The 25,315-nt window shown below is 44.7% G+C and overlaps 1 long non-coding RNA gene across 1 annotated transcript in view; it reads right to left on the reverse strand.

The window, feature by feature from the left end:
* Nucleotides 1-9,068: 9,068 nt before the first annotated feature.
* Nucleotides 9,069-25,315, reverse strand: part of LOC143838238 (uncharacterized) — a 35,877-nt gene continuing 19,630 nt past the window's right edge. Inside the window, exon 2 of the long non-coding RNA XR_013231307.1 lies at nt 9,069-9,358. This is a non-coding gene — a long non-coding RNA (uncharacterized LOC143838238). The remainder of the gene's footprint in view (nt 9,359-25,315) is intronic.

Raw genomic sequence — 25,315 nt, forward strand, 5'->3', positions numbered from 1 at the left:
AGTAAGGCACATGAAAAAATGCAGTCCCCTTGGTGATCTGGATCTAAAGCCTCTTCTTCCCTTCTCCCTGCCTGTCCCTTACATTAACACCCCACTCTGAACACAGCTTCATGAATTAGGCTTTGGCATGATGGAGCATGTAGTAAATCCCATAACATAAGAGGTGGAAGTGCTGTCCTACACACCAACCGAGGGCATGACACACAAAAGGCAGCTGTGATCTATCAAAAGCTTTCTGAGTTCCACCCCCTGCGGTTTGCTTACTGAGACACTGCCTTTGCCTGGTCATCTCTTTTGGCTGACAAGTAGGCAGCCATTCAGATCACTGTGCCTCCCCTCCAGGCCCCTGAAAAGAGACAGGGAATATCCTCAGGGAAGCCCCATCTGCTCCCAGTTCTGGACCATGTCATGTCATAATTATTCCGAGGCATGCCTCATTTAGCCTGAGACATAGCAGATTGAAGAAGATCCCTTGGTGAAAGCAAACATCTTGGACTGCTGGAACACAGAAGCAAGATGAGTTGGAGTTGGAAGACAATGTTAACAGGGGCATCAGACCGCACTGCCAGACAGATGTGTGCCAGGATGGGCATAGCTATAGAAAAAGAGCGGGGAACCTCTTGCAGCTGGGAGAGACAATATGGCTGACCCTGGCAGTATCATTCTGTTTTAGGGCCAGAACAGCCAGTGCGTGTTGGACTAGGATCTGGGTTACCCAAATCCCGGCTTGGTTGACAGAGGACTGTGGTATAGTAGTTAAAGTGTCAGTCCGGGTGTTCTGGGAAACACAGGTTCAAAACCCTGTTCTGCCATGGATGCTTGCTGGGTGCCCTTGGACCAGACTCTCTCTCTCTCTCTCTGCCTAACCTATTTCACAGGGTGGCTCTTATTATAACAATAAAAAATTAAGGTAGGGAGAGTGATGCTGTGAGCTGCTTTGCTTCTCCTTTGAGGAGAAATGCAGGATATAAGCATATAAACAAGCAAATAAATGCAAGGACTTTAGGAAAGTCCCTCATTCTTATTTCTCTGGGAAGGATGAAATAGGGGAAGGAATGTCCTCCTGAGCTCCTTGGCAGAAAGATGGGGGTAAATACATGTTAAATTGATAGCTAGAAAGATAGATAGATGGGTAGATGGGCGTTTAGGTAGCACTGCAAAGAAGCTCATGTTGCCAGGATTTCTCTGAGGCCAGGATTTGCACTTATTCAGCAATGTGCCAGAGGTCTGTGCCATGCAAAGTGGCCAGTAGAGTTGTTGTGACTTGCATGGTAAATGCTGACGCTACAGCTCTTAGCGCAGGCTGTTTCTTTCTTGGTGTGGTCCACAAGGAAAGCAGGTGCCGCGTGAACTAGCAAAGGCCCTGCTCTGGACTGGAGGAGCCGATCATCTAAATTGGCCACAGCACTTAATAATTAGAAACTGGCTGCAGAATTGGAAGCTGGCAGAATCAAGGGACTAAAGGTTAAGGGAGAAGAGTATTATATGAAAGCCACAGAAGGAGAAAATGGATGTTGTTGCTTCATGTATCGGAAAGGTGATTATGTCTTTGTGAGTGATCGGTTAAAAAGAGCCCTGGCTGAATGGGAGGACAGAGCACAGTCTACACAATAGGGAAGCAAAGAGACTGTGTGTGAGCCAGCGGGGAAGTGCACATTGAGAGGGAAAGTTAAGAGGGGAAATGTTGCAGAGAAATAGATATCGGAAATGAGAACAAAGCACTAAAAGAGGACAAGGAGTCCCAACGTGATTCAGAAAGAAAGACACTGAAGGAATTTTAAGAAGGGGAGACCGTTTCCCAGTACTAGAAGAGGACATTTGTCTTGACCATACGATTTAGACTGGAAGATTAGGAAATGAGAGAGAAGAAAGACACCTTCGGACAAAGCAACACACCAATTAAGTGCTAACCTTGTCAATGAGGCCAGGGAGTCAACGTTTCATCTTCATTTGCCCAAACAGGGGCAGAGCATCCAATACCATTGATAGCTGCATGGGCACATCATTTGGTATTACTTGCTCTTGGGCCAGTGTGGTATTCTGGCGTTTGTCTGCCCTAATCCCGGGGGCCAGGAACCCATTTTCTACTGTCTGAAGAAGTCATAGCTTAGACTCAGAACACAATTTCTACGGCACACAGAACTGTCAGGGTAAATCAAGCAGTGAAGCACCTGGTTCTGGGCCACGGCATTCAGCCAGGGTTGAGCAAGGATGCTTTACCCTGAGGAGGAGGCTGCGTGCCTCTCACTTGAGGACTGCTGGCTGCCGGAAGAGACTTCTGGCCTTTTAAGAAATGATTCACAGAGAGTTGCTGTCCAAAGGGATTGCAGTGGGAGGTCTAGCTCCTCAATGCATGAGGAAACGGCAGAGGGGGGCTGAGATCAGTTCCCCTGGAGAATATGGTTGCTTTGGAGGGGGATTACTCCACTGAGGTCCCCCCTGCCCCAAACCCCGCCCACTCCCGGCTCCACCCCCAAAGTCCCCAGGTACTTCCCAACCCAGAGCGGCCACTGAAGGACGGGGCCAGTGGGGGAGCGGGAGGTGAGCGGGGGTCGGCTGCGGCGATGTCTACGCAGCGGGCCCTGCCGTGTTTCTAGCTCAGCCCGCTCTCTGCCCGCCCCGACGAGTCTGATGAGTGGCGGCGGCGGCGGCTTCAGGCTGCAGCCGGAGCGACGGCGGCGCCGGGCCTTTATTCCGCTTGCAGTTCTGCTTAGGGCCGGTAGATGGCCCCTCCGGACAACGCAATGGAAGCAGGAGGGCGACGCGTGGAAACATTTTTCTTCATCTGCGGCCTCCCTGACGTGGTTTCCCACCCACCCCTTCCCCGCTGTCCCCCGCACACCCCGTCCTCTCAACGGGGCTTATTGCTTCACTCCGCTTTCCCCCAGTCCGTTACGGCTTGCACCCCCTCCTCTCCCACCTCCTGCCTTTCCAGCCCCGCTTCTTCCATTTTCCTTTCCTGTGACTTGGAGACCAAATCTATTGGGCTGGGAGGACAAGAATTTATGCTTCACATGTTCAAACGCAAGGAAGCCTCAGACCAACCTGCCCCTTCCCTCCTTTCTTGCGTGCTCGCACTCGTACTCGTCCATCCCTGGGAGCTTCGACGTTTGTCCTGCCTGCCTTAAAATCTATTCCACTCTAGCGGAGTCTTTTGCAGCTCGTCATGGCACCCTGAAGCCGTACGCAAGCCATGCATGTATGCCCCCACGGCATCACAAATCATTGGCCTTTTCAACTCCTGGCAAAAGAAAGCAGTGGGATCTTACACAGCGCTCGGCAGTGATGATCTAGCTCTCCCCTGGATATGTTTCTAGGAGGCATTCATATATTCCAAGAACTGGCTAGAGATCCCTGCAGCTCTGTGCTGGAATGGCTCTTTCTGGAAGCTAAAATGAGGCTCTGCCTTGACGGTGGAATGGGTCTGGGTCCCCATAGGGGTGCTGAACTCAGCCTTCTTCACATACTATAGATTTCAACCACACTGAGAGGGCATCGCTGATTTGCTTGCTTGGGTGTCTAATGTGGAATCATTCAGATTCTTCAGATGTGAACTGACAGGTGTCTCTGTGGTGCTCAAATTCTGATTGTGTTGTATGCACACACCCAAAATACTGAGTGGCAAGGAAGATCACTAATCAGTTGGGGGAGGGAGCAGTTGTATGGATCCAAGACTTTCCCCCCTCTAAGTGTCGTTTTACAAGGGCTGAAACAAATTTCTTGTCTGGAATGAGGTGCGTGGGAATCTTAAGCAAATTTATATTTGCTTGGGAAATATAATTTACAGTCAGTAATTTGAATCCCCTTCCCCAGTAATCACAGGCATGTGTAATGCTAGATTTTTTCTAAATTTAAATAATCTGTTGAAGTATTAGATGTGCAGATAATTAATGCTGCTGCCTTATTAAATGGGTGCTGTTATTTTATAAAAGTGTTCCTCAAAATAAATTTTCAACAGTGAAAAGTAGAATATTTGGCTTTCATAGTGTCAAATTCAGGTTAAAGTAGAAGACCCTAAGTTTCCATTAATAATTTTAGAATTTCTTCCCACAAAAGCAAGAAAACGAACCAATTCTCTCCTCTTCTCAATTCCAATTTTTTTCTATTACTTAAATTTCTTCTGCCAGGATTTTTGTATTACAGATGTATTACAGATGGGCTAAAACAGCACAACTCAAAACAATATTGGAAAGCCAAAAATATTTGGTTGCCCAAAATGAAGTCTTTTGGCACTTAGCAACCGAATAATACTAAACTAGAGCCTAGTTTTTATTGCTAGTGAGCAGGAGCCCATTGACATGTAAACAATGAATACTTGAAAATCACTTTGGGGTATAAAATAGCAAACATGTCCTCTGGTCCAACGAACAAAGCTTGACAGTGAGCAAAGTTAATAAGTTTGCAAGGACTGTTGCACCATGCAGTGATCCAAATCATATTGCAGCCCCAGCAGAACAACAACTAGAATTTGTGGCAGAAACTCAGGACACTGTAATGTCTTCAAGCCTGAGACCCACTGCAGTACTTGCAGGCATTGTAGTGCCTACCAGCACCTTTCCTGATGCCCACCAAAGTATTTTTGAAACTTAGTAAACTCTTTCTAGCTGGGTCACTGGAGATCTGACTGGCTGAACAGGGACTGGCTGTCCCTGAGCCATATGGGATGATGGTATAAAAATCTAATAAATAAATGAATAAAATAACATGTCAGCTGCAGGTGCCACGATAGAGTTGGTTTTATTCTCTCATTCACTATTTATTAATTTATTCACATAAATTAACTAATAAATAGTGGAGGCAGAAACTGTGAACACTGACTTCAAAGGATGAATCTGTCTCAGTAGTCTATGTCATGATCTACAATGTATGTCAGGTAGGAGGGAGAGAGGACAAAAAGGAAGGGAGGATAAAGTTCATAAGTTGATGCTAGTAGCAATCACAATTACTGTCTCTTGTCCTCCACCTTAACCTGCAAGCATGTGAGTGGAATCATAAAGTTGGAAGGGACCTCCAGGGTCTTCTAGTCCAACCCCCTGCAGAATGCAGGAAACTCACAACTACCTGCCCACCCACAGTGACCCCAATTCCATGCCCAGGTGATCCCCCCCCCAAAAAAGCCCAGAATCCCTCACCATCCTGGCTTGGAAAAAATTCAAAGTAATGATTGGCATTCCCCTAGGCATGCAAGAAAGGGCCACAAGAGCCAAGCACCAGCATAATTCCAGCACTTCCCAATGGTGCTTACTCACATAGGGCACATCCCCCATTTGATTTCCCTTCCTGAAGGTGGAGAGACTGCATGTATATGCAGACAACGTCTCAACCCCCTGCCTGCCAAGTGGTAAAGATAACAAAAGAAAAAAGAAAACACGTCATTTCATCCAAATAACATAAACATAAACATAAAAAATTTAACACAAACAACCATCTTTTCTAAAATGTTCTGACCAAGTTGCTTTAACTCAGTGCCCTTTGAAATAAAATGGTCTTGCAGATCTTTCTAAAAGTGATGCTACCCTTTGTGATCTCAGCTGGTGTTGCCTTTTGTTTTCATCTGCAAATTAAAACATCCTGAGGATCATCAAAATTATTAGTGGATACAAGAATGCTTCTGGGCAAACCAGGCATTGTTGGGGGGGGGGGTGCACAATTATACTGAGCCCGTGACAACCCTGAGAAGAGGAAGCACTCATGGACAAGAAACGGGCAACTATTAATTGGGATAATGAGGGCAAAACAGTTGTGCAATTAAGAACTACACAGAGTGCAAGTATAGACATCTCCAGCGACCTGTAGATTGGAATGGGGTTTGTCAAAGTGCAGTGACTGACTAAAACCATTTCATAAAATGGCAGGTGAGCTCTGAGAGGTTCTTTTCACTGATGTAGCCCACACTAGCCCCTTTCCTCGCTGCAGTCTCAATTTCAAGAAACATGCATTTTTCTATGAGCAGAATGTGTTGATGAATTCATCATTACTTTTGTCAGTGCTGTCCTTCCATCAGTCCAATCATTACTTTAAACCCTTCTTCACCTTTTCCCTCAAGCCATTTGCCACAGTTTGTCTCCACAAGGCTACATCCCATCGTCCTTGTTAGGTATGGCTGCTGTTTCTCCAGGAGAAGCATCACACAAATGAATAGGAAAATTAGTGATTTCCTCAAAATCCACTAACAGGAATTTCTATAATCCTTTCACGAGGCCCAGTGAGTTTGTGCATGCCAGTTATCTAAGGGATTTTAAGTCCTGGAAACTTATATACTGCTTAAGAACATTTCTCTTTAACTTCATACATTTTTAATAATGTACATTTTCCTTAAGTACCACTTAATGCACGCTGCTATGTTCTCTCATGGTATCTAAGAGGGCAAGTCTGAGGATCTCTTAAGAACAGAAGCAGCACTAGAAACCCTAGACAATAAGTAGAGAAAGCAAGTGTTTAAAAGACTCATTAAAAACTGTGATTTTTCTCTGTTTCAGTTCAACCATGAAGTTGTATTAAAAAGGGGCACTGTCAAGATGATCTACAATATCTTTACAGTCCCAGCTACTGAACTGATATCAGAACATCCCTGCCATAAAAATAATATTACTTCCATTTTACATATTGAGAAAAGGGACATGGTGACAAAACGGTTTAATCAAGGATGCACAATAAGCCCGTATCAAAATAATGAATTGTGTCCCCCCTCCAATCTCAGGATATTACCTTAACCATAACTGTCCAGTTACCAATGGAAAAGCAAAAACACCCCCCTCCCCAAATTACACTGAATGGTTCCTATCTATTTAAATCAGGCCCTTTCCTGCTCTCCTTACCAGGAGAACAGTTTCTCTTGAAATTAACTGTACAGGTATGCGAATTACATAGTCACCCAGCTCTCACCCCAAGGGACTATGCCTGTTAAGCATGAAATCCCTTTTCCAAAGGAAGCTTATCACACTACTCAGTTGTACTAGTCTGAATAATGAGTGCCAAGGCTATTTCAAATGCAGAAAAAGAGTATCTTCCCATGGTACAATGAGCATTCACTCCAGATTGTGAGGGCAGCTCCCTCTTACATCCATCTATTGGTGAGACCAGCAAGCTCCACAGCCTTAGCAAAAGTTGTGGACACCCAGTAAGTCACTGGTAACAGCCACGTTCCTGCCTTACAAATTGTCCCAGGAAATGGAAGATGCTCTCCTCAAATAGGCATGATACAGCATAGCACATGGTGTATAGCCTGTTTGGTCTCACTGCCAGACAAACAGAATTGTAGCTCTGATGAGAAAACAAGAAAAGATCTTGGGGAAGAATGCAGGCAGTAGGTCCCACTGTATTATACCTAACCAAGCCTGGGGGTCAGGGTGGGGGTGGTTAGAACTGGGAAGTGCCTTCCACATTTGAACTTCTAAAACCCAAGAAAATCAGCTTCCAATAAACTGAAGCCTGGTGGCACTTTAAAGACTACCAGGATTTTATTCCAAAATAAGCTTTTCAAAAATGTAAAAATATAAAGAGCCCTGATGGATCAGACCAGTGGTCCATGTAATCCTACATCCTGTCTCACCCAAAGGCTGAAGTACCTCCTATCATCCATCCAGAATCTGCTGTCAATCAGCTTCATTGGATGCGCTCAAGATCGCGTGTTTTGAGAGAGGGAGAAGAAAATTCTCTTTATGAACTCCACCCCATGCATATTATAAACCTCTATAATGTCTCCTCTTAACTGTCTCTTTTTTGAAACTGAAGTGTCTTAGACTAGTGAAGCTGATAAGGGGTTGGAACACCTTCCCTATAAGGAAAGACTAAAGAGTCTGGGATTTCTCAGTCTTTCCATAAAGGGAAGGTGTTCCAACTCCTTAATCATCTTGGTTGTATATGTTGGAATAAAATTGTGTTAGTCCAATATGCTACTAAACCACTAAACTACTTCATATGTTTGCTTAAGCGGACTAACAAAGTTAGCACTTGAAGCTAGACAATCAGAAATCCCAGTCCCCAAATCAAGGTAGGGGCCCAGATTTGTTTAAAGAGGAAGGCTGCTAGAACAACCCCTTTATTTTCTGTATGTGCAAGGTTTTCATTATTCTGCTTCCAAAACTATCATCTCACATGTTTGAATAAAGACTGGCACTTAAACGTTGTAAACCTCTGCTAACTTTATGATATACGTTTTTTGAAAGGTCATATTTCTGACTGCTAAAATAGAGAAAGCTAATCTTCATTTAGTACAATAATGTAATGTTTTGAGTGAAGCGGTGTATGTGATTAATGGTTTATATCAATATTCAATATCTGCCTAAGGCAGGGAATGAATAAAAATTGTTGTACACCTTTCCTAAGAAAACCACCCTCTTAAAGCTCTGTGTAAAGATTTCCAAAATTAGAGAGGAGTCCTTTTAAAACATTTTTTGTGGCTGATAGTGTTACAACCTTAATGGCCTGCCACTAGGCTTGATAGCTTGGAAAATTCCTGGAGATGGGGGGGGGGGAGTCTAAAGAGGGCAGAATTTGGGGAGGGGAGGGACCTCAGTTGAGTACCAAATAGCTGTTTTTCTCCAGCAGAACTGTAGTATGGCCATTGGTTGTAATTCTCCAGGCTTTGCATGGAAGTTGGCAACTCTACTTACTCCCATTATACTAAGGAAAACCCCATGTTTTTTAAAAATTTAAGACCCTTCTGCCAACATGTTTTGAATGATGTTAAAACTGCCCTCCTCTTTTCTGTATGGCATTATATTGCTTCAAGGTATAAGATTTTGCATCCATTTGATATCTGATCAGGTGACTTAGTGTGGAAGAGTCCCCAGGTTACAGTGCTCCAGAGAAAACAGTAGAGAGCTCACAGAGGAGGAAGACCTTGGCATTGCAAGAGGGTAGCAAGCCATCACTCCTTTCTGCCAGAAAGGTTATCAGATAAAATCCCTTAAAGGAAAAACATAGAGGGTTACACAACTTATTCAGTGAATGGATACTATACAGATTTGAAATGAGAAACACATCAAGGCCCTTTTTCACAAGGCCCGGAGTGATCTGGATAAACAGCAGGACTTTGTATACCCAGCTGAATCTATTCATTTGTAAAAAAAAAAAAAAAATCAGCAATTGCTACAACTGGACATTAGGCTGGATCCTGCCAGCTTTTCCACTGGTGCAAGAAAAAAATTATCTCACTTGACTCTACTCCTGGTAGGATCCAGCTCAAAGACTGAAACGGGTGTTGTATGATAGAGTATCAGAGCTTAACAGCGGATAGCAGATATTTCTTATTTTGAGCTCCGCATCGCAAGACTGTTGCACAGTGATGTGGAATTGAGGATGCTCTTTTCACTGTTGCAGCCTCCAAGGAACCTTCCTCCTCTGCAGAAGTTTCCTTCAAAACAAGAAAAGGCTTATTAGCAGAAGTCCTCTTAAGCACTGAATTTGTTTGAAGTGTAAACATTTTTAAAGTAATGGGAAAGGGCAGCCATTTTTAAAGACAATTTTCCCAAAGGCATCAGCCTCAAATCAGAAACCATTTTAGAGCAGTAAAACTTGCTGAGTGTTGATGTTTCTTTCTAAGTACATGACTACGGGCTGGTTCTGACTAACTTTTCTGATGGTGAAAAAGGGAGGAGAGCCCCCCTCCTTCTGACCACCCAAAAGGCTCTGCTGGAATCTTGGGACCTGACTTGACAAAAGATCCTGGGGAATGGAATGAGAGAATTAGGTAGGACTGTGGGGGGAAAGCTGGATGGATTCAACCTTATGGCACCTCAATTGTGAGGGGGAAAAATGAAGATATAACCCCACACAGATATAATTTTTTAATATTGGGATTGCACTCCCATATAATTACATCCGAAGTGTCCCATGATTTTAAGGAAATTAAAGCTGTCCAACTGCTAAACAGGTTTCTTATAATTAATTATATCACAGAACATGGTAAGAAATATAATATTACAAAAATGGGGTGGAGCTTTGCTATCAAGTCACAGGTGAGTTATGGTGACTCATTGAGTTTTCAAGGTAAGAGACATTCAAAAGTAGTTTGCCATTGCCTGGCTGGTGATCTCCTAATATCGATCAGGGCTAACCCTGCTTAGCTTCCAGGATCTGATGAGATCGGCTTAATTGATAATTATTTACTATTATTTTGATGTAAGCATGAAGATACAAACTATATATATATATATATTAAAAAACCAAAATGGCAACACGACAGTCTGAGCCACCAGCCGATAGGGGCAGGTGATAAGAATGTGGCCAAAGGGACAAGAGCTGGGATACCAGGGAAGGCAGTTGCGTGCTTTCCTTCTTTGATGGAGAATAAAATGCTGCATTTTCAACCATGACGTAGGGTGAATGCTGAAAGAGTCCAGCAGAGGCAAAAGGATGGGATAAAGCCTCAAAAAACCTTCAGCATACCATTAGAGAAAGAAAGGCTTTCGTTTCCGTGGTAACCAGGCCTATGGTGCCTCCGCTTGAGGAATCTACAAGAGAAAGCGAGGCCTTTTCCCTGCTAGGAAAGCCAATGAATTGGAAAATAATTATACAGCCTTCTGCCCTCCCTCCCCTCAGTTGGGTGCATTCATAAATACACTCCAGAGTTTGCTTTTTAAAGGACTCAGATTTTCTAAATGCTCCGTAGAGGAATGCTCCAAAAATAAGGCAGGTTTCGAGGCTCTGAAATGCCACCAACTCCACCTGGATTGCTGGCAGTATCTGCAAAACCCACCAACAGGGAGGTGTCAATCAGGAGGAAGGTTTTTGAGAAAGGAGTGAGAATTGTTGCCAGCCAGCCTCCCCAGCTAATAATCAGCAGGGAAGCACAAAAGTCTCCCAGCTGAGTGTCATGCTCATGAGACTTGCAGGCAGCCCTTTTGTGGGATGGGGAGGGAGAAGAAAGTTTTTAAAAGTAGAAGGGAAAACCAGCTACAAGTACTAGTTCCCATATGTAGCTCCAATTAGATGCCTTTCCCCAGTTGCCCATAGTTGGGTATTAGGGCAGCCAACCTCCAGGTGGTGGCAGGAGATCTCTGAGAATTACAGCTGATCTCCAAACCACAGAAATCAGCTTCCCTGTAGAAAATGGCAGCTTTGGAGGGTGGACTTTACGGCACCCCATCCCCAGTGAGCTCTGTCCCCTCCCCAAATCCCACCCTACCTGAGCTCCCCTCTCTTCAAATCTCCAGGAATTTCCCAACCTGGAGATGGCCAGCCTATGGGCTATTTAGTTTATTTACCTCATTCATAAGATATAACTGTCAACCTTTAACATTTTTAAGAAATCATCATTCAGTTATAGACATTTACAAACCCATTATGTGAAGTTTTTCATATGTGGTGGGTGGGGGGCTGGAGTTCTCCTGAGATTACAGTGGATCTGCAGACCACAGAGAACAGTTCTCCTGAAGAAAATGGGAGTCTTGGAAAACAGACTGTCTTGCATCAGACCCATGCTGAACTCTCTACTCTCCCTCAAACTTCATACCCCCCCAGGGAACTGCCCCTAAATCTACGGTGATTTCCCAAGCTGTAGCAGACAACTCACAGAGCTTAATCTCTCTGAGGGTGAATCTCTAGTATCCATCTTGATCTTCATAACCAAATCTTGTTCATGCACACTTATTCAGAGCAAGACTACTTGTGATGCTGGGAGAACATGAGTGTAGCTCCAGTGTGTCCCCCCCCCCTTGTTAAACAGCAGATGTGTAATGAGGCCAATCCAGATTGTGGTTACAATGGTCACAATGGTGGGGGGACCCTTCAGCCCTGCTCCATTTTCCTCACCTAAAATGGTACCCATTATGTAATGACAAACATGTTTTCAATAGGGAGTTGCAGCCAATCTTGGGTCCCTAATAAGTGCACCTGCATGATTTTTTTCATTTAGATATTTATACCCTGCTTTAACCCAATGGGGCCCCCAAAGTAAATTAAAATTTTGTTCTTCCTGCCCCCATTTTGGTATATGCACAAATTTTCAACACAGATGTATATCGAATTCAAATGTGACATTTTTCAGTGCACATTTTAGGTGTACATTTAAGAACATAATAAATGAAATGCCCCAAGAGTCTTCCCATGTATTCCCCACCTCTTGACTCAGCCTATCTTGAATTTGCCACAGATCCACATCTCTTCTTATCTAAACAAAGCTTCCCACTTCTGTGTGGGCTCATTCTCAAAAAACCAACCTACAGATGCTTATGTTTATCTTCAGCTGCCAACTATAATGATGTCCATTAGCATTTATTTGATCATATTTGTCATTTGGGAAAGCAGAGAATAATGGTACCAATGATTCTCACAGGATATTGTCCTTGTCTTAAGGAAGACAAGACAGCAGTATACTCACAGACCAATCTCCTCCTTTGCTGTCTCCTCCTCCCTAGCCTGCCTTAAACTTTTTTCTCCCTCCTGAATGGAGAGCAGGAGCCTTGCAGGAGAGAGAGAGAGAGAGAGAGAGAGGTGCCTGGCAAGATCCAGGCAGAGGGAGGGATGAATCAAACACAAGAAGTCATGGCTGCATTGTATTTCACAACAGTGGAGCTGCTAAAAGCACAGTATAGGCAACGTTCTACCATTCTCAAACAATGGTAGACCAGAAGAGAGCCAGCATGGTATAGTAGTTAAGAGTGTCATTTTCTAATCTCGCGAGCAGGGTTTGATTCCCTGCTCTTCCACATGCAGCCACCTGGGTGACCTTGGGCTAGTCACAGTCCTGATAGTCCTGTTCTCACTGAGCAGTCCTGTCAGAGTTCTCTTAGCCCTAACCTCCCTCACAGGGTGTATTTTGTGGGGAAAAGAAGAGAAGGGGATTGTGAGCTGCTTTGAGAATCCTTCTGGTAGTGAAAAATAGGGTATAAAAACCAACTATTATTTTTCTTCTTCAAAGTTAATGGAATTTTTCAGAGCTAATAGCCAATGCTGGCATTTAAACAAAGAAAACTTTTCATATCACTTGTCATCTGTAGAGAGAATATTTTTTCCAGTCATCTAGGCCAGGGGTAGTCAAACTGCGGCCCTCCAGATGTCCATGGACTACAATTCCCAGGAGCCCCTGCCAGCGAATGCTGGCAGGGGGTCCTGGGAATTGTAGTCCACGGACATCAGAGGGCCGCAGTTTGACTACCCCTGATCGAGGCATTCCAACTCCAGCTTTGGGAAATTTCTGGAGATTTGGGGCCAGTGGCTGTGGAGGATAAGAACACAATTTTAATTTGCTTTGGGTCCCTAGCCAGTGGCTAGGCAGGATGAAACACGGAGCCAGCAAGGAAATTACTGGGGATATGGTGTCACCCTAGGACTTCCATTTCTATTAGACTCTATGGTATACCATTGAGGCCACCTTCTGACGGTATAATTTACTTCAGGGGAATTGATATCTATAGTCCGGAGATCCGTAGTATTTCTGGGAGAACTCTGGGTCCAATTTTGAGTCTGGTAAACCAGGTGATGTCTGGTAAACCAGATGAGCCTCTTGTGGCACAGAGTGGTAAGGCAGCCATCTGAAAGCTTTGCCCATGAGGCTGGGAGTTCAATCCCAGCAGCCGGCTCAAGGTTGACTCAGCCTTCCATCCTTCCGAGGTCGGTAAAATGAGTACCCAGCTTGCTGGGGGGTAAACGGTCATGACTGGGGAAGGCACTGGCAAACCACCCCATATTGAGTCTGCCATGAAAACGCTAGAGGGCATCACCCCAAGGGTCAGACATGACTCGGTGCTTGCACAGGGGATACCTTTACCTTTACCTTTAAACCGGGTCAAGGAGGCACATGTACCCAACTGCTGGTTCTGAGTAAAATTTGATTAGGAATACTCCAGTTTTTGTTAGACTCCCAATGATGTCACGAGAAATTTTATAAGCCTCTCCAAACTCCCTCTGACACACCAGGAAGTGTAATGAGGCCTCACTTCCTAATGGGGTTGCCAGGCCTGGCAACCAAAGGAGACAGTGCAATAGGGATATTAAAGTCTCACAGGAAAAGAGTGATGTCACTTCAAGGAAAGCCTGAAAATGACATCATGCCTCTCTAGGAATCACTGGAAACTCTTTATGTTTATTTATTTATTTTATTTTTCTTCTCTAGCTCCTCCAGAAGTGGGTAACAGAAGCTGGGGCAGGGCATTCCCTGCCCCCACTGGAGGATTATTTGGTGTTTTGGCTACAGCCTTGAATAGTGCTATAGAAACAGAATCTCAATTACCTGGATTGCTGGAAACTGCAGTTTCTGTAGCAAGCCATGAGAAACGACAAAATTTAACCTCCTGGGAATCTGCTGAGCAAGATGCCTGTGAGTTGTATTTTCCCAATGCATATAGAAGCCCTGCAAAAATACATACTACCCAGCAGTCTTGGAATAGACATTGAAACTGTAGGACGTCATAAAGGCTAGAGCAGCAGTTTCTTATCATCACCACTGATGCTAGACAAATGTCAGCAAGAAAGGGGGCCAACATAATAACCTAAAACTTAAGAGGTTCAGAGTTGGCTTGTAAATAGCTCAGAATCAAAAGTTTCACACTTGGGAAGTGAAGTTCAAACCACAAACTCCCCAGTTCTGAACTTTGGATGTATCACTATCTGCTGCATGCCATTGAATGCCTGGTCTACTTAAATTTTACCAAGCAGGATTTACCACTTGATTGCTGGATCCTGTAGGAAGAAGCCATGCAAAACTGGTTAATTATGTGGCTTTCTCCCATGCCAGAATCATTGCTGCTTGAACCTCAGCCTATTAATTAAGAGTTATCAAGCAATGGATATCTATGAGTGACATTAGGAGACATGGGATTATCTCCACTCTACCTCCATTCTTTCTTCTTTGTAAAAATCACAATGTTTTTGAAGGTTTCATGAGTAATGCTAAGAATACCTTGGAGAACTGATCCACATTCGAAGAAAGGACATGGTATGGCTCTTATAAAAATGTATCACTTCAGAAGGCAAATAGTGCTTGAAGATTCCCATAGCAAAATCTCCCTATACACAGAAGGCTGGAAAGGTTAGATTTGAATTCTCCCAACATTCTAATTTTCTATATTCATGGAGCTTCTGGTCTGAGGTGGCAGAAATATACTAAATATACTAGGGTTGCCAACATTTAAACTTGCCTTTCTAGTGGTCCTTTAAAAGCACTTTTATCTGTAAGCAAACACCAGCTGATGTTATTAAACTTCATGTCATGAAATGCTTCAACTGCCCATTTCCATACCCGAGTAGCTTGCTTTTAGTCAGTGTTTTAACTTGGTTAGTATTGTTCCTGAAGCATGCAAAATGTGGGACCTCTTGTTCCAAAGTGGCTGCTACTGAGAGTACCTCCATGATTTGTTTCCTGGGCCCACTTTTGTCTCTATGGCATGCTTATTACATTGTATACATGATGGTATTCCTTGTGCAGCGTGTTGGAGGGCCCCAGAAAAGGCAATAAAGGGAGTATACGAGACTGTTGTTTTACAATGCAAAGAAATAAATAGATAGTGACCTAAGCCCATGAGATTATCCATTCACTTTACTGATGGAGCAAGTGCAAATATATCTTCGGGTATCACTAGCAGAACAGTCCGAGACCTGCTTCAAATCCAGATCCCCCAAGCAGCAGTCTGAAATCAAGCCTGGCATGACAGAAATCTACCCCTCGCTCTTCTCTGCATGTTTTCCCCTACATTGGGAGCTGTGAAAGGAGCCATAGAGACTCCACGGGCTGCTGTCACGTTGCTGCCAGGACACGGAAGGAGAAGCGAGGGACAGAACTAGTAAGAAATAATGATTTGACAGGAGGGTGCCCAGCCCCTTCCCTCCTGAAAGGAGAGGCCCACCCGCCACTCCGTATGCCAAAACAAAGAGCCAACAAATTATTGAGGTGATGCATGGAATTGTTCCCACAGTTCCTTTTGCAGCATATAATTTAAAACATCTGCTTCTCTGCTCTAACAAAAGCAAAGCTTTCAAGCATTCATCTCACTGCTCCAGTGGCAAAAATGGAACTAGTCTCTCATTTTAGAGGCTGGTTGGCTGAGCGGGGAGGAGAGGATGCAGAACTTGATACCTCCAGTATATTGGCTTAAACATCAGGGTAACAAATGGCTACACTTGTGGCATATCTCGAGGTCAGATCTGCTTCAGCAAAGCTCCCCGTTCCTTTGATTTTCATCATCTGCATTGTGCCCTAGGACTGCCACCCGTGGAGCTTCATAATACAGAACACATTGTGAGACTGTAAGAAAATGATGTCTTACATGTGTCAGAACATTACCAGGGCTTTATTAAAATATATTGTCCCTGTCATGTGTTAAATTAAAGATTTTTTTTAACAGCAATGACACAACTCTTCTTTTCCATGAAAATTTCTGGAACAGGTAAATAAATAAGAGTTCCTGGAAATAAGGAGCTGGTGGTCAACCTAATTTTGCCTGCATTTAACCAATCTCCATCTACATACAGTGTCGAAAAGATGCCAGGGGTGCCAAAGGGCCACTAAAGATGGCTGCCCTGCCCTTGTGCCTTTAACAGAGGTTGGGCTGGCAGAAAGCAGAAGGGAGCTTTTACAGCATGGAGATAAATATATTTGCCTGATAGGTACATAACAAGCACAACTAAAACTGCCCACCAAAATGTTAGCAACCTTAGAGGTCAGCGAGTACTATGTATGAAGACAGGCAGAACAATGAGGCAGAATTCGGCAAGCCCATGCTGTGCCTGCTTACTATTAAAGCAACCTTTTCCAGCCTTTTGACCATGGAGGAACCCCTGAAATATTTTTCTGGCTTTGAGGAACCCTGGAAGCAGCGACATGCCCCTTCAGAAAGTCCTAGAGCAGTATGAGAAATGATGCACCAGCTCCTCAGCCTGTGAATGAAAGGCTTTGTAACAAATGGCACTTATTTTGATAGGAGTGTCAGTCTTTTGGTGAACCTTCCAAGGTCCCTGAAATACTACTTTCACATAAAAAAAATTGACCTTGTGAAAATTCAGTATAGCTCGAATATTTAAGCACTCTGAAGCAGCCATGAAATATGTTAATAGGTATTAGGAAGGTGCTCATGTCATGGTGAAAGCTATTATGATTAAACCAGTCTTCATGCTGGCAGTCTCAGCAAAAACAGTCAAAGACTGTAAATAGGCTATGGTTAATAAACGTGACCTTAAAGTAAGCCTCCCCCAGGGGTGGTGGAAGGATTGGGGGAGGGGGGAGGGATTTGGGGCAGTAGGGGGGCAGCAGTTTGACTCTTGCTGCTGCAGCTGCTTTTTCTTAATGAGAGACATTCCAAGGTGGCTTGCCATTGCTTGCCTCTGGGCTGTAGTGACCCTAGACTTCCTTGGTGGTCTCCCATCCCAGTACAGACCAGGGCCAACCCTGCTTAGCTTCCTGAAGGAAGCAGGCTGGATGGGATCATATTCCTGCTGAGCTCCTGACCCTCCTCACACTCTGCTCTGACCAGGCTCCAGAGGGTGGGGACTGAGGAGGACAAAGTTTGTGTAGAGGAGAGCCTTCCGTGGGGTAGAGCATCATACAGTCCACTCTCCAAAGGGGCCTTTTTCTCCAGGTGAACTGATCTCTGTTGCCTGGAAATCAGTTTTGATCCTAGGCAATCTCCAACACCACCTGGAGGTTGGCTCCTGGAATTTCTTAACCCTGGGTTGGCAACCCTTCCCTAAAAGTCTCCATCTTTTGGAGGCTGGAAAAGCCTTCTCCTTGCTCCTGCCCATGGGATTTTCCATTGCTTGCTTTTTTCTCTTTCTTTCCCTGTCTGTGTTTATCCCCAATGAGGACCCAAAGTGACTTTTATGAATGACTTTTACAAAGTATGTATATTTTTTTCAATATGGCTGCTGCATAAAAGCCAAAATAGAAGTGTAGGCAATCGACCATATTGCCTACACTTCTATTTTGGCTTTTGTGCGGTAGCACAATTTTGAAAAAAAATTGCACTAGACCAAACACCAGAGAAGAGGTGTGTGCTTGTTTGTGTTTATATGTGGGGTAGGGGCACTAGGGATCTGGCCTAGGAACCAAGGGAGCAGCAGCCCGAAAAAGTTTGAGAACTACTGATTCAGAGTAAAACTGTGGAGACTACCATGAAATACAAGGAAAAAATGAAGGGTCCTCATTAAAGTCAGAGAGTGAAGCCATGTGGATTCAGGCCTGATACAGTTCCCGCTTAATGTGGGGATTGCCATTCTTCGTTTCCCTAATGTTCAGTCATTTAAAGTTCAGTAAATTTATAACCGTGTGTCACATAGCATTGAGAATGATCCATCCTTTAAAAGGAAATGGGTAAGTGGGGGAAATGTCAAACCTTATCTGTTGCTGGAACAACAGGCCTGTGAGAAGCCTAAGGGGGAAAAGTGAAATGTTTTTCCAAGGCCCGTTACTCTTTTCCTTCCTCCACTTCCTATTTAGTGCACAAGCCCAGAATTGCGAGGGAAGCCCCTTAACTGAGCTCCTTGTTTTACATGCTGATATCAGAGCACATTAGTGGGGAGGGGGGGGGAAACAGAACACTTGAAAGGCCTCCCAGCCCCTGCCCACATTCCCCTGAGGAGGCTTGCAGGTCTGACAGGGACTCTTGCTCATAGTATGTTGTCAGCATGATGCCTGGAGAAGCTGCTGCTGCTGCTTGGGGGCTCGCTCAGAGGCGGCATCCGCAGTTCCCACCCTCGAGGCATCTTGCCAGTGGTGGTGATGGTGGCAAGCGTTAATTTTAGATTAGCAGGGGAGGCTGCTGCCATTGCATTCATAAGGGTCGTGCTTGTACGATGGGAGACTTTTGACTGACTTCAACCATTCCTCTGGCTTCATTTCCATCCAACAGAAGCAGCCACAGATGGAGAGCAGAAATCTGCCCCAGGGGTCAAATGGGGGACAAGGAGGTGACACAAAACATGGAAATGTGATGAATGCCACTATAATGTTTTCAACAGCTAGCCGGACCGAAAGGAACTGTACTGCTCAATCGGCCCAGCAGAGCGCTGGGGGAAGCAGTGCTGCAACAGAGGCCTATAGGGAAAAAAATGAAGGGTCCTCATTAAAGTTGGAGAAGAAAGGTAAAACTGAGGGTAGGATCCATCAACCTCACCACCTCACCTCAAGGATCTCTCCTGATACTGATAAGTAGACCTGTGTGCTGTAAACCACCTTAGTGAAAGTCAATATGAATCCAGACAATCCTAGTTGATCTGGATTAGTTAATCTAATGTTCAAACCAGTAATTTTGTCAAGACAGCAAAGGTGTGTATTGGAGATTCTCATCAGGAAGAGCCAGTTTGGTGTGATGGTTAAGAGCAGCAGCCTCTAATTTGAAGCACCGGGTTCAATTCCCCACTCCTTTACATGCAGCCAGCTAGGTGACCTTGGGCCAATTGCAGTCCTCTCAGAGCTCTCTTGGCTTCAGAGGGTGTGGAGAGAGGAAGGGAAGGCGATTGTAAGCCGCTTTGAGACTCCTTTGAGTAGTAAAAAAATGGGGTACAAAAATCCAGCCCAGCTCTCTCTTCAGTGGCTGGCTGGAGAGTTGGCAGCTATTCCAGCCATACCTGTGCATGTCGCATGAGAGATGCTTCCCCAGATGGCCTGGCTCCTTTCTGATGCTTCTGCTTCTCCCAATCATTCATACTGGCCACGTTTATGCAGTGCGTCTCAGTACTCCCATTTCTGTTGTGCTGCCTCTGATTGCCACCCTCCATCAGGCATTGGTGAGCCCCATTAGAGGCCATGGAATATGCCAGTCGAGACTCTCGCATGGGATTTATGAAATGGTAGGATGTTCTTTCTCTCTGGACTTTTCCACTTTCCAGCTCACCTGTCTTGCCTCTGCCCTGCCTCCTTCAAAAGCACAGGCTCACTCATGTTAATTTCGGAAAGGTTACTCTGGAAGCTGGGGCAGGGGGGGGGGGGATGGAGTGATTAGACAGAAAGAAACAAGCAGACCACAAAACATTAGAGTTGTGCTGAAGGGACTCAATCAGTTTCTGTCTCTGAGGGCCAGCTGTGCGCTGTGCCTTCCAATGCTGCATGCATCATAAAATCATTCTATTAAAGGAGTGTGTCAAGGTGAGCGAACCCTGAGAGATTTCAGACAGACCGTTGCTGCATCCAGCCAATCCTTTATCTGCTTCGAGCACACCCTTGTCAACATCTTCCATTTCGATGATTATACTGGCTGTCTGTTGGTGCCTGGGTCTGCTTTGAGGGGCTGCTACTTACCTCTAAAGCCCTTCGCAGGTTTGGGGGCCACAAACCTTAAGGATTCTCCCCCAGCAGCTCTGCTCATCACAGAGACTCTTCCTGGTGTCGCCGACCCCCAGAATGGGATGAACAATGAGCGGTCCTTCGCAGGCTTGTTCAGTGGCTGCTGTCATTTTGTGGGACTGTCTGCTGGATGTTAGGATACTCTCCTCCCTTCTGCTGTGTTGCCGGCAATGTAAGAATGAACTTTTTCTGAGGAGCTACTGGCTTGTAGGAAGAGAGTTTTTTAACACTCTGGCTTGGATGGATAATGGTTTGAACTTTATTAAATGTGTTACTCATGACAATGCAAATGGGTTATTTTATGGTTTTGTGTTGCTTTTTACATGTTAAATAGCAATACCACACCTGGAGGTTGGCTTTGAGCTGGAAGATTTCTGGAGGCTGGGGAAGACAAGGATCACGGTGGGTGTCATGCCATCGACTTGACCCTCCGGACCAACCAGTTTCTCCAGGGAACTGATAGTAGTCTGGAGGTCAGTTGTAATTCCAGGAGATCTCCAGGCCCCACCTGGAGGCTGGCCATCCTAAATAAACTGGGGTAAGTGTGATAACTGCCTAAAGCAGGGATGACCAAACTGTGGCTCTCCAGATGTCAATGGACTACAATTTCCATGAGCCACTGCCGTCATGCAGGCACTCATGGGAATTATAGTCCACTGCCATCATACAGGGACTCATGGGAATTATAGTCCATGGACATCCGGAGAGCCACAGTTGGGTCACCCCTGGTCTAAAGGGTTCTGAGTCAGAGTACCTTTATTGGCATAAGTGGTGTAAAGTGTTATGCATGGGGAAATTTGACCAGGAGATAACCTGGAACAGAGCTGCTATAAATCAATTACCAGGAGCTGAAAATTGAAACTAAGCTGTGAACAATCATGCTTAAGGATCTATTTATGCAAACTTATTTCTGTATATAGCCTCAACGTGCCCAGACCTATGAGAGTTACTGAACTCTTGTGGAAGGAATGTTAGAGCACCCAGAAGAAGCAGCGCTCAAGACACCGCTGCTGCTAGCAAAGGCCGTCCTCCAGAACAGAGATGCTGAGGCTTCAAGGAGCTGGATTTTAAGCCTGGAAATCTGCTACTATTCCATGGCAAGTAATGGGTTTATAGAGGTATCCTTCTAAGGTTTAGGAGCTAAAACTCCCAGGTTTCCATGCAGCAAATAAATATTTCAGTCAGCTCAGGTGTTTTGTTCACATGCTGCAGTGAATATACATATATTCTGCCTGTTTCTGTATATATCTGTTTGTAAGAAAGAGACAGTACATGTTCTCTTCATGAATGAAATCAGGGATCACATGTTCAGGTATAAATGCATTGTCTTTAATTACTCAACACACATACAAAGAACAATCAAATGTCATTATACAGAGGTTGTAGATGAGTTTACTGTAACTCGGGTACAGGGCTGGTGTTTCTCTGGGGTACGTGTCCTCCCACCACATGTATTCAACTTTGGGCTTACAGAGTATGCAAGCCTCCATTTCCAAGCATGTGGTTCTGGATGGGCATGAACTAGGAAAATGTAGTTTGGTTTATGGTTTGTGGCATACCCAGATCTAGAATCACAAACTGTCATGAACATTTAGCTGCCAAATAAATCTGTTCCATTTGTGATGTGGTTGAACAGCCCTGTGGTGTGTTAGACTTACAGGGGGCTCCAGCTGCCTCTCCTCTACCTGCCCTCCAAGATTGATAAGGATTGGATTTATGAGATCTGCATTACAGCTTCCCAAAGAAGATGCACCCAAGAAAGTGCTTTCTGGGAAGAAAGGACAGGCACAAATTCAGGAGATTCAGGAATGTATAGAATAGATCCTGTGCAAACTAGAGACACCCAACTTACACAGGATCTCTGAGTGACTCTCCTCTACCTGTCCCCCCATGTTATGTCCCCCTGTTGCTTTGAAGTTTGGCAAACAGTTTGGTTGAACAGAGACAGTCTGTGTGGAAATGTACCTGATCATGAACAACCAGGAACAGCTTTAAAGTTTGTGGAGAGTTTGTGCCAGTTGACCTGCCATGAACCATGAATCTGCAAAACGTTGTGATGAGCTGATTCATGTCCATCCCTAGGTGTGGTAGCTGCCAGTTCTTCCACTGAATTTTTTTTTACAGCCCTGTAACTTTTCATGTCTCCTCAAAGTGTTTTTTATCTGTTTGTTCATTTCTTTGTTTTTTACTGCCAAGTCACAGCTGACATGACAAGTCAAAGAAAAAGACATTCAGAGGTAGTTTGCCATTGCCTGTCTCTGAGTTGTAACCCTGGACTTTCTTGGTGGTCTCTTACCCAAGTACTAACCAGAACAAACCCTACTTAATGTCTGAAATTACCCTTGGTTGTCCATTTCAAGGCAAGTGTTTTTACTATCCACTTAAGAATCCCCCCAATTATTTCTCCACCAGATGTTACAAAGTGCTTTTCTCTCTCCCTCTGACATGTTTTCCTCTCCCCTCAAGTGTTAAGTACCCCTGGCTAGCCTGATCTTGTCACCTCTTGGAAGCCAAGTAGGGTCAGTCCTGGCTAGACCTCCAAGGAATACCAGGGTCATGATACAGAGACATGGAATGGCAAATTACCTCCGAAATATCTTCCCTTGAAAACCCTACAGGGTGGCCATAAATCCACTGTGACTTGACGGGCAAAAAAAAAGTGTTAAGTATTTTTCCTCCCTCTCTCTCTAAATAATGAGGAATTGGTCTTCAGGCTTTCCATCTGTCTGCACCCCTGTCTCTGTTGTTCAGAAAGGCACATTGCTGCCTGGAACTATATTTGCATGTTGCTGTGGATCTGTATTCTTTTTCAGGCAATGTATGCCTGTGTGGTGTGTCTGTGGCAGAGCAGTGATGTGTGTGCATCTCAGCTTGTTGTTTCAAACAGGACAGCTTCAGAGCATGCCTGTAGCAGCACTGTGCTCTCTCAGTTTTGTGTGTGCTTGTCAGTGTACACACTCCTGGAACAGAATGACAACATCGCTATGGGTCTGCACATGTTAATTCTGTGCAGTAAATGAATTCTACTCCTAGCTTCCCTCCTCCTCCTCTGAATGTTGTGCTAGGATTGGATGGCTCAGGGGCTTGGGAATAGAACGCAGCTATTTTCCTCTAGGTCATTGCTTCTTATTTCACCCGAAGTCAGAGACGGAAGGCTGGCTTGAGAGAAATCAAAATCTGATCTGATCTCTCTAGCATTTTCTTTGGCCGTGTAGGAAATACACCAATAAGCCAGTGAGCATAGCCTCAGCGGTACCTCCAGCTAGCCTCGAAGACAGGTACATCAGAGGTTATGTTCAAGAACATTATTTCATGCACTGTTTCACGAATGAAAGCACTAAATGGAGGTTAATCACCAGCCCTGATCATAATGCCATAACTTCTGTGAATCGAGCAAGTATCTTTCCGCTTTGGTGAAATAAGGATTTATATTTCAGTGGTGTGGGGGTGGGAAGTGAAGCACAAGGTTATCAGAGGAGGGAGTACACAGGGACAACATCCTTCAGCACTCTCCTGTTAGGCATCTTTAAGGCTTAACACAGAGGATTTGTTTCAGTCTGCAGTTCCTGCATGATGGCTGCACAAGGATGCCCTTGGTCTCATATGAAAAATAAACCTCTGAGACTATTCACATTAGGTGAAAGGGAGGAACTTTCATACACTGTTAAGCGCTTTTTCCAAAACCAGCACATAAGGCCCTGAAAAGAAGGGAATCAAACTCTTGATGTATAGTATCTAAAAGACATTGGGAACCTGTGCTGCATATGTGTGTGTGTAAATGCAGACACAAGAAGAACAGTGTTCATGTATTGGTACAAGACTGTGTGGTGGAGCTATGTTCAGGAGAACATCAGGAAGGGAAACTGAATAGATATTAGTAGGGTTTGGTTGTAATAAAAATGCCTGATAACAAGCTGTTCTACCCTATCCAGTAAATCTAGGGTTCCCTTTGTGAGTGTCACTCTTGGGATAGTTTGGTGCTTAGTTTTACCCAAAGAATAGGCTGTTATGGATCCCACCAAGCTGTTGCAGGGTAGCAAAATGTACCATCACTTTTCTTCAGCACTTCACTGTTTCTGGCTGAGCTGAGCCTCAGTCCAAAAGGAACAACACTATCCAATTAAATGCTTCCCATAGGCAGCTGTTTAGTATCAACACTGTTAAAAAATAAGGGTAAATGTTGACCTCCTGATCTGAAATGCTAGGGGAAGCTGCAGAGTAATAGTGCTTAAGAGATTCTGGTCATCATCACACAATGATCCCAAATCAACACTGAGTACCTGTAGGAAAGCCAGGATGGGGATGGTTCTAGCTACCGTGTGGCAGAGGAAAAGAAGCTATGGATTAATGATTACCAAGCAAAACTGGAGGCTTGGAATAGCTGCTGGGGAGCCGCAGCAGCAGAGACCTTGTGAAGCCCCTGCTCTGGCCTTCCCAGAAGTATTGCAGGCACTGCAGGAGACAGAATTTGGGGTGAGATAGTCTGATTGATCCTGTTAAGTAATGTAAGTGTGCCAGGTGAGGTGGGTTAAAAGAAGGCATGCTGAAGCTTCCTAGGGCAGAAGTCTGTGCACTGCTACTCCCAGAAGCATTCCCAGCATTGCACCTCCTCCAACTTCCAGCCGTGGTGACCTTAGGGATGAACTGGGGCACAGAGGGCATTGCCCTGTGCTTTACAGCCAAGGGAGCCAGAGTTTGCAGCAGTGAATCTGGCTGGAATCTCTGATTAGAAAGGGGTGGCTGAAACGGGGCAGGAGCAAGGCCCCCTGGACACTGTTAGACATTTGACCCACACTGTCTTTCCTGCACCATGAAACTGATGCAGGCTGCTCTTAAGGTGTCACAAGTGTACAATATAAACAGTGAAAAGCTTATAAATAAAGTCCGCAGGAGACAATATATGATCTCCAGTGACTACCAGGCATTGTTTATATGTTGCAAAGGTCCACTGAAGAAATGCTTATGCAGCGATTAAGGCAAGGCTGCAGATGGCTTTGCAGGAATCCTTTTACTGTCATGTCTCATAAAGGGACATGAAATCCACAGCAACAGCAATGAGAATCGTGCAGAGAAAATCTTGACTCTCTCTTCTGTTCC

This window comes from Paroedura picta, chromosome 5 (genome assembly GCF_049243985.1).
Source record: "Paroedura picta isolate Pp20150507F chromosome 5, Ppicta_v3.0, whole genome shotgun sequence".
In the NCBI taxonomy this organism is placed as follows: domain Eukaryota; kingdom Metazoa; phylum Chordata; class Lepidosauria; order Squamata; family Gekkonidae; genus Paroedura; species Paroedura picta.